At 37.1% G+C, this 9,963-nt stretch overlaps 1 long non-coding RNA gene across 1 annotated transcript; it reads left to right on the forward strand.

Moving 5' to 3' along the window:
• Positions 1–3,335: 3,335 nt before the first annotated feature.
• Positions 3,336–9,286, forward strand: LOC130592361 (uncharacterized). Its single transcript, XR_008970537.1, has 2 exons — positions 3,336–3,468; positions 8,613–9,286. It is a non-coding gene; the product is annotated as an uncharacterized LOC130592361 (long non-coding RNA).
• The last annotated feature ends 677 nt before the right edge of the window (positions 9,287–9,963 follow it).

Consider the following 9,963-nt stretch of genomic DNA (forward strand, 5'->3'; position numbering starts at 1 on the left):
AGCAAATTTTATTCTCCTCTGATCAGCAGCAAGGGGAGTAGTTAGTGTTCACCAGACCTTTGAGTTTTAGAGATAAAGACCTTTCTTTGGCCTTATGCAGCTTATCTTGGATTCCATATATTAGTACTTAGAAGTCTATTAATCCTAACTGAATGTGTTTTACTAGAAACTTTGAAATAAAAAGGCAGGGTAACAGCTGAACAAAACAGAGGGTATCCACTTCTTACCTGGTATTCCCCCTGACATTTCAGTATCCAGCTTCTCTCAAACAGTGTAGCTGTGGCAGCAGAGATGGGGAGATACTGAGTGATTGAATCACCTCTGACATTTATTTTGAGTCTTGAAAACAGTATTATGCATTTACAGTGCAGTCATTTTTCAAATTGAATTTATCCTTGTGGACTTTTCCAGCTTTCTTCTTATGAGGTGATAAGACTGTTTCAAGTTTTGCTCACATTTATTTTCCAGTCATGCTTCATAACTGCTTGAAGATCTTCCATACCAGTTTTGTTATGGCACATGGACTAGTCCACCTAACCATGGCTGTGAATTGCAGGAAAGGCCAGCAAGCAGTTTAAGTCACTGATGCTCTGGTTTAGCAGTCCTTCACAAAAAAAACCCAAACATTATTAGTGCATTAAATTTAGTGTGGTGCTGAAATAAATGTGTATAAGCTGTAAAATTTCAGCCCACTAATAAAAAAATAAATAATTTGGTTTGCTTTAAACTCCTTCAGATTGTCAGTTGGTTTTCCCACTGGGCAGTTTTATTCTGTTAATCCAACCGCTGCTATGAGCAACTGATTCATTCAGCTAGTGTTTTCCTGTAACTGTTCAGAATTAATTCTGCACATCAATTTCAAACAAATTCCAAACATGCAAGAAGATGCCCCAATGGTATGAAACTTTGCACAAAAACATAGGAGTTACACAGAGTCCATTCTGTATTATGCTTACTATATTACTTAATGTAATACAATAATACTATGTTACAAGTGCAGAAGTAGCAAGAAATCTAATTTTACATGCAAATAAGTTATGAAAGTCTTACTAATGAGACCTGCTGTAGTTTCCTAGCTTCTTACCTTATTGCTTTTTAACTTTCCCTGAATGTCTCAAGTCTTAGAACAAATGGTGTGGTACTGAATTGGTGAAGGAGCACTTTCTCAAAAATTCCATTCTTTTTTCTTCCTCTACTATTTGCTGTTGCAGTTTTCTAATTATTTCATGTAAATACGGAACAAACCTTGTAACATCTCCCATAGCAGTAGTATGCGATGACAAGAGGCAAAAAGAAGAGTCACTTGCATAGTGCTATGCTACCCACAACAGCATATGCAAGTTTTATATTATAGGAAGCAAATATTTGGGCTAATGTTTTACAAATATTTTTGATGTCTTGATGTTAACATTGAAAACCACTCAATTAAAAGGTGAACATATTTCAAGTCATAGCAAATCTCTGGAAAATACCTTTCACTTGAAGAACTTTTAATTGCTTGCTTGAACCAAAAATATATTATTTATGGATTAAAAATTGTCCAACTGTATTTGCGTGAATCATGGTGGAGATTTTTACTGTTTTAATATGTTAACTGAATGTCTTGTATCACATCCAAAAACCAAGTCCATCCAGCTCCTATAACTGAAGAGCAGAAAGTTCCCCATGCCTCCCCTGCCTATAGTCTGGTCTCCAGGTGAACTTCTGTTGTTCTTCCTCTAAAGCACCTGTGTAATCAACTTTGAGTGGTCAGGAAGGTAAATCAATCCATTTAAAAGTTTTTCTTTCTAAAATGGTTAATTATAGCTCCTGATTATAACAAGTACTACATAGTAATATTCTACCTTTGTACAGCACCTTCTATCTCAATTAATTTTGCAAATGTACTTCTAGAAAAGTACAAACCTGCAAGACAGAGCAACAACCTTTCACTGAGAACTGCAGACATTTTACCTCACAACAGTAACTATCGAGGTTTATATATAATTTGTGCTTTGCTTCTACTTCACATCCAAAAGACGCTGCACTTAATACATTTGCTCAGTCCTACTCCATAAGGGAATAAACAGCAACAAAAATATGCAGTCAGCATTTTTCTTCTTAGCAGGCCCTGTAGGCTGTATCAGAGTGTTAATAGACAGCTTCAGTAGGTAGAGTAAATGGGCTGTCCCGTCTACTGTGTAGAGTTAAGGGGACACAGGTCCTCTAATGCCCTCTGAGATTTCTTTTAATGAGCCTTTGGCAACTTCTTTGCATGTGGAATCAAGAACTCTTACTGCTTCTCCTGCACAGCTGCACTGTAATTGTGAATGTTGTATTACGCATAAGTTTTGTGATGGGATTCCTAAAACAGTTTTCTATTCTGAACATCCTTGAGTATAAGGTACACAAATCTCACTTTGTGTACCCAAACAGTATGTGTGTTTCACGTATTCAAAAGAGAATTGGTGGGACAATGGTATTCTGTCTACAGGATGAACCAAAACAAGTTCGTCTGTGGGCTAAAACAGGTTTTCTTTTCCTTTTTAATCCTGGGATCCCTCCTTGTTTGCCATGAATTCTCACCAGGAACCGGATGGCACCGAGGAGCACAGTGACCTGTAAGGCTGGCTGGTACTTGCCTGGTGGCTGGCTGGCAGACTGCTGGCACGTAGAGTGCACAATGGCTGTGTTCTGCCTGGTTTTCCTTCAGGGTGAACAACTAGAATGGGTCAATGTCATCTGTGCAGCTACTCATTTTCTGATGCAGTTTGCAGAAAATAAATTATCATTGAGAATGCTGTAAAAGTGTCATGTTAATGTTCATTGGAATCCCCTATGAGCACTAGGTTTCATCTCAGAGTCTAAAGGTTTTTCCACCTTATATACAATTACCAGAAGAGTTCAGCATTAACCTATGGGAGGAAGATGAGACAGGAGACAATTAAGCCCATAATCTAGGGGGAAACCAGCAGCTATGATGCAAAAGGACAGGAACTTTTCCCTATTTTTGCCTTTACCACTATGTGGAAAAGGAAAGAAAGACTCCTCTCCTGCCCAGTGAAATAGACAGACATTGTAGTGTAGGAATTAAGGCATTCATCTAAAACAAATTACTTGAGATATGATTCTTGTCAACAGATTATTTAATGTAAAAATCAGAAATGTCTTGCTTATAAAGGTCATATCCAAAGAATTCTCTATTTTAGCTGAGAATAATAACCTAAACACCAATCCAAAAAAGCCTCCACAAGTCCTGTTCTCTTTTTGTTTCCATGAATATAGAAATCTTATGCTGTCAAACAGCACGGCTTTGAAAGCTGGGATAAGAGTGCTCTGGGCTGTGACCAGGAGACCAGAACATTTTGGGCAAGTGGCTGTCATGGTTTAAGTGGTTGAACCTAGGACCGTGGCTCTTTGTATTTTGGATTTCTCAAGCTTCAGAGAAAATGAACCTGGAGAACAGGTTTGAATTTTGTATCCATAGAGGTAAAATGTTTTCTGTGGTTCTTAGCGGTATCTGAGGCCCTAGTAAAGGGTGAATGGATATTACACAGTATGTAGCAGAAACATGTGACACCCTGCATTAGCACCTGGAGGCCAGGCAGGACACTGTGCTATACAATGATGTTAAGCAATCAAATCCCACCCTACCTGTGGGCCAAATATCATAATTTTATTTTAGAAAGCTTCACCTACCTCATTACTTCCTCCATGGGTGCTCCCTGTCATACACATTCTGTGCATATCCATAAAGATATAGCCATGCCTCTGCCATATTCCTGGACTGTATTTGGGTGACAGATATAACATTCAACAAGTCCACCTATATGCATTTTTTTTTTCCCCAGCTTCTGAGAAAGGGCTTTTTGCCACCTATATTATCACAAATGTCTTCTCAGTAAAATGCTCAGAGGCACTCACAATGTAAATGGTCTAATGCGGGGTTTTAATAATATACTTTAACTTTTTAACCCTACATGATTCATAGGTACTATTGAACTTCTGATCACGAAAAAAAACAACAAAACACTATAGTGGAAATTATATTGCATTGGATAGAAATACAAGAAAGTCTGAGTACACTGGTTCTGATGGCTATTCTAGGATAAAGAAGGAACCTTCAAGACTCCTGGTAAGTTACAATCAGAAGGCTATACCTTCCCTTTAAAATGCTTTGCCACCTTGTGCTTTCCTAAATCCTTTTGATTGGATTGTAGCACAAATGTAACAATTTTGGTTTTTTGTAATTGAACTATATGAACATAGCCAGTTTCCTAATTTATGTTGTTAAACATTTTTGAGGCAATTGCCTATTGTGTTTTGTTGTTGTTTGCTTGAATATAATGTAGCTCAGCTTCCCCTAAGATTTAAATCAAAGATGAATAACTTTGTGCTCAGCTAGAGCATACCATTTGCTAATTCTTCTGAGATCAATAATGATTAAATGAATAATTTAGTGAACTACTGTGCACTCTTTTTGGCTTCCTTATTTTCTTCCACAAACTAAGCTTGTTATTGGCAATAATATTACTTAATATTATTCATCTCATTTTAAAATATTATAATCTCATTTAGAGAGCTAGGGAAAAGAAAGAGTTCCCCCCCTTTATTTTCCTTTATTTTTTTCTTAGTAAGCAGAAAATGAGTGTGCTTTTCTCTTCTGAATACTTGACTGTAAATTCTTCAGAAAGTTAAAGGTTTAATGTCAGGGTTTTTTTTAAGCCTTCTTTGGACTTTATTTTTAGCTTTTGCTTGGTGATTGTTTCTATATTGCTCATTAAAATGTTGTGCAAATAAGTAATTATGAACAACATACCTAGGGTCATCAAACGTATAGTGTTTTATACATGTGTAGTGAGTCTAATTCCACCAGACAGATACCACTTCTCAGACAGATTGATCTTGTGTATCAAGTCCAAAATGCCTAAAAGAAATTATTTGGACTTGAGTGTGAACAAACCATTTGTAAAAAGTTAGGCAAGTGACCTAAATTAAGAAGCTTGGGTCATTCTAGGTATTCAGGTGTGATGCCTCTCTTCAGAGCCATTTTAATCAGGAAAGACTGAAAAAAAATCAATCACTTCTTATGTTTCTATCTAATTGCAACCTAAAATCTTTCTCAGCCAAAGTCTTATGAGTGGTCCAGCAAGTATCCTCAGGCCACATGGGGAACCCAGCAACTATAGTTCACCTCACCCCCATAACCCAGCTCTTTTATTTTCATTTTTTATTGAAAATTCCATCAAAGGAGACAAGTACAGAGATTTTAACTTATACAAGTTTCCCCCCATTGGGTCAGGTCATGGAATCAAATAATAAAGATCTGACCAGTGAAATCTTCTTCCAGGGTAGGGTTCTCTGAGAGGTTAAGAGAACCAGGCAGGGTTCTCTTACAATCCTCACAATTTTTATTCCATATTAAAATCTGTTTTTTTTTTCCTTTTCACAGACAGTTAGACTGTAGAAGGAATGGGGATCTGGTATCCAATGCTAATGTTATACATTGTCAGTATTAAGTAGAAGGTTATTGAGTTGAACAAGAGTGTTGCATGACATGTCATTACCCTGTGTAAGTGAATTAAAGCAAACAAAATAGCTGGGAAGAGAAAATCAGTTTGGTAATACTGCTGGTAGTCATAAGGAAGTATTGATTGCATATTAACACAATAAGATATATAGTTATATGCAGTTTATGAGTTTTTACATTGATGTTCATTAACATTTTTAATCTTGGGTCTAATTGTCCCGTTATACTTTGTTTGGTATCAGATTACGAGGACTTTTCACTAATGGCTAACTTGGTATAATACTGCTTTCCATTTTATTTTCTTCTGGATTACAGAAAAGACAGATCCATGGTGATCTTATAGCTGATCCTACTGGCTACATGCTGAGCAGAACTTGGACATATAAGGGGGATTTTTCATTGGGCTATTTATGAACATGTGCTACTGTGTTACTGAATAATTATGAGTAAGCAACTTCATTTTAAACTTTGCATTACCTTTTTTGTGTCAGTGACAAACTCTCACCTTTGTGTTTATCTATCCATATTAAGTGTAAATCTGAAAATACATTTAATTTCAAAACCGAAGTATGTTATGAAGTGACAATGAAAAGACATCATGACATGTTTATTTTAGTGATTTTTTCTAAAGTAATTCAGTATGCAGCATTTCTTCAGTGTTCTACAGACAACATTTCACATGATCCAGTGCTAGGCAGTGTATTTTGGAGGCAGTTTCATGTCCCTCATTTGGTTTAGTTTCTTTGGTGTCAGATTGCTTTGTGCGTGAAGAATTCCTTTCATAAACCCAGTGTTTCCCTTTCCCTGGCAGCAGCAATGTCAACAACCTATCTGTCAGCCTGACTGAGGTATTTACAAATTGTTTTAGATTTGCACATTAACATGATTCAGAGTAACCTTTTACATCCAGTACCAAGAGATACGTTCTTAACACAAACAACATCTAATAAATACATCCAGGCTCTTTTTGTGCAGCCCCTGGCAATAAAGGTGATGCCAGACAGAACAGCTCCATTGGGTACTTGTTTAAAACCCTGTATTTTTATTGCCTGCAAATGTCAGGTATCTAACCAATGCTTACCGATAGATTGATATAGGCAGACTTCATAAGTGTCTTGTTTATTTAGAGAAAAATATCAGAGAACTCACTGGGGAAAGAACTCTTACAAATCATACTAAAATGATAGACTTGAACAGCTATCGTGGAAAGATTCCTACATTTGTGTTAAACAAGCTAACTAGATTGAATACCAGAAACAGTCTTTCTGTGCAACATCAAGCTAGGAATAAGGCTTGCCAAAGTATAGTGAGTATATCAAATTATCCGGTGTGATGGATTACTATTTAGCTCTCTCATGTAAAGCTAAGTAGGTCATCCCTGTAAGAAACTGGAACTATAGTATAAACGTAAGGCAGGAATGGAATATCTTCCTATAAAATTGTTACTTTGCTTGGTTATTTTTTCTCTCCAGTTCTAGTAATTGATATAGAAAGAGAGAGTATTTTTCACGTCTGACCTCCTCATAGGCTAAAACAGATGCATAGAATGGTTAAATGACTATAGCAAATTTTCTCATGATTACCATATCCATGGTAAGATCAAATTTGTCTCCATATGACAAAAATATTATTTGAGTTTTTTTTAAAACGTTTAATATCAAGTAGAGTGAGTGCATCAATAACATTTCGTATGTTTAGCAATTCAGTAAAACTCCCTGTAAATTGTTGTTATAGTTTATGCCATAATTCATGACACTGTCATGTACCCTGCGTGACAGTTCAACTACACTTGGAAATAGTTGAAAATAGTTTGTTTTCCATAGTTTTGTAAGATGTGTCCTGAATACAATAGCAGGGCCTTCACTGCTACTTTTATGTTAAAGTGTTGCGTATAAAGATTACCAAAGAAAAGCTACATTAATTTTCAGCTCAACTCTAAAAAGTGAGTCCAGGTTTGCTGTAACCTGTTATCTAAAACAATGAATGTCAGTAAAATCAGTGTGACAGATAAGGACTAGATTTCACATAATCTGATTTTAACTGTCTGAAAATTAAAAATCTAGTTTAAATTGCTCTCTGGTTAATGGGGACATTTAGGCAGCCCAGGAAGGGCAGCATGGGTAAGAGTGGACTAAAATATGACATTTAAGGTGGATAGGATAAATCATCCTGTGGAAATGCCTGTAGAAGTACTCACAGTCTGTGGAATCTGGATACAAGCATGATTCAGTCACCTAAATATTGGTGCCTGGTGCTGTTTAAGGCATCCTTACAGGGATCATAATTCATCACTGTATTTGCAACTAATTAAAAATAGATCTGACAGGAGACCTGAAAGTATCTCAGATGTTAGTGGGTGCGAATGATTAACAAACCAAGAATCAGGACACTAACTTTTAAAAATTCCAAATTAGAAGAAAATAGGCCTCAAAGATTAGAATACTTCAAAATAGTTCAAAACCTCAACCCCTCAAAAATCCTTATTTGAAGCAGCACTGTTTAACATCTTTGTTGGTGACAGGCTGACAGACTTGAGAGGTGGTCCTGTGTGAACCTTGTGGAGTTCAACAAGGCCTGCTCCCAGGTAGGGCAATCTCAAGCACAGCTACAGGCTGGGCAGGGGATGGATTGAAAGCAGCCCTCATGGGGATGCTGGTTGATGAGATCAACATGAGCCGGCAGTGTGTGCTCACAGCCCAGAAAGCCAACCGTATCATGGGCTGCATCAAAACAGCCTTAACCTCCCAGATCAAGGAAGGTGATTCTTCCCCTCTCCTTGGCTCTTATGAGACTCCCACCTGCAGTACTGCATTCAGCCCCAAACATAGGAAAGACATGGACGACTTGGTGCGAGCCCAGAAGAAGTCACATAGATGCTCAGACAGCTGGAACACCTTTCCTGTGAAGACAGACTGAGAGAGTTGGCTTTTTCAGTCTAGAGAAGACTCTGGGGAGACTTGATAGCCGCCTTCAAGAGGCCTACAAGAAAGCTTGAGATGGAATTTTTTCAAGGCCATGTAGTAACAGGACAAGGGTGAATGGTTTTACATTGAAAGAGGGTAGATTTAGGACCCTACATGCCTGGTTTTACTGTTTTCTGGAGATTTAGGCTATTAAGGATCATTCAGAGCATTAGAGTTAATTCATTTATTGAATTCATAGGATTTGGAGACCCTAAACTCTCCAAAATACAGGTCCTAAATTACCAGAGGAGGTTGGAAGAACTGCACTGATGAATCAATTACAAAAATATTGCCTATGACTGTCAAATATGCTTTGTATTTCCACCACTTTTAAATAGTATATTTGATGACCTTTCTAACCAGGAATAAACTCAGCCAAAACTCAGTTAAAACTTTAGAATAGGCCAGCTAATAGTAGAATTCAGACATCTCTTAGTCTCACCAGGGAATTGACTTTTGCTTGCTAATTGCTTTGGTCTCCTTGATATGGTTCCTGCTGTGCGGCTTATAAGCCTGACTGATATCCTAGAAATGCCTTCTAGATGACTTCCTTATCAGTGACAAATTCTTTTAGCTCCCTGGAGGAGCAAGGAAGAGAGTTGTTCTATCCTCTTTTACTAGGATATGAAGATTACTACTGCTTTTCCAAAAATTTATGTACCAGCAGACCAAAATGCAGGTACTATGGCAGACACTTATTTCAATGCTGTTTTCCATGATGAAAATTGTTTATTGTGGATTCAACACTCTGTCTTACCTAAATCCCTCTAAGAAAAGTCAGGAGCACAAAATGACTTAAAAAATGTCATAAATATTCCTGTGTGGTATAGATAATTCCTTGGTTTGCTGTTATTTAGTTAAGGAAACCGGATAGGAGCAAAGGAGAAAAGACAGTGATGGAAGCAAGTGCAGTGAAATGATGAAAGAAGGTAAACAGTTTTGAGGAACTTCAGGTGAATAAATAGAAGGAAAAGAAGGAAGTGCATTGAAGGAAACAGTCATCAAGGTCAAAACAGGGAAAAATTAGTTTAAAATACAGTACCCTCAGAAAGAAACTGCAGTTGTTCCTCTATTTCTCCCTTCATAGTGCATCCTGCCTTCTTCATTCTGCCTGTCATTATAATATTGTAGTCTTTCAATAATGAAATTATATTTACTTTACATTTGTATGCTCTCTGAATCTTTTTTGCTCCCTGTGTCCTGGATTCAATCAAAGACAAACTGTGCAATCTAATAGGTGATCATGGTGTTATATTTTTTACCTGCTTTTCTGTTGCAGGAAGTTTGAATTCTCCATGATTAGTAAAGGAGCTTCAACTCTGGAATAGCCTGTATAGTGACACTGTGAAAATACTAGTGTCCTGGTTTGACTGGGTATCTGAAAGCAAAACTCGAGGTGGCACTGGCAGATCTGAAGATTAAGTTTTTAATTGTGCTTAAAGTTTACACTGTATTACAATATGAACGGAAGTGCTTACAGATGTATGACCC

This window comes from Pezoporus wallicus, unplaced genomic scaffold (genome assembly GCF_028554395.1).
Source record: "Pezoporus wallicus isolate ANWC-B61680 ecotype Strahan unplaced genomic scaffold, APGP_CSIRO_Pwel_v1 contig_13796, whole genome shotgun sequence".
Classification (NCBI taxonomy): Eukaryota; Metazoa; Chordata; class Aves; order Psittaciformes; family Psittacidae; genus Pezoporus; species Pezoporus wallicus.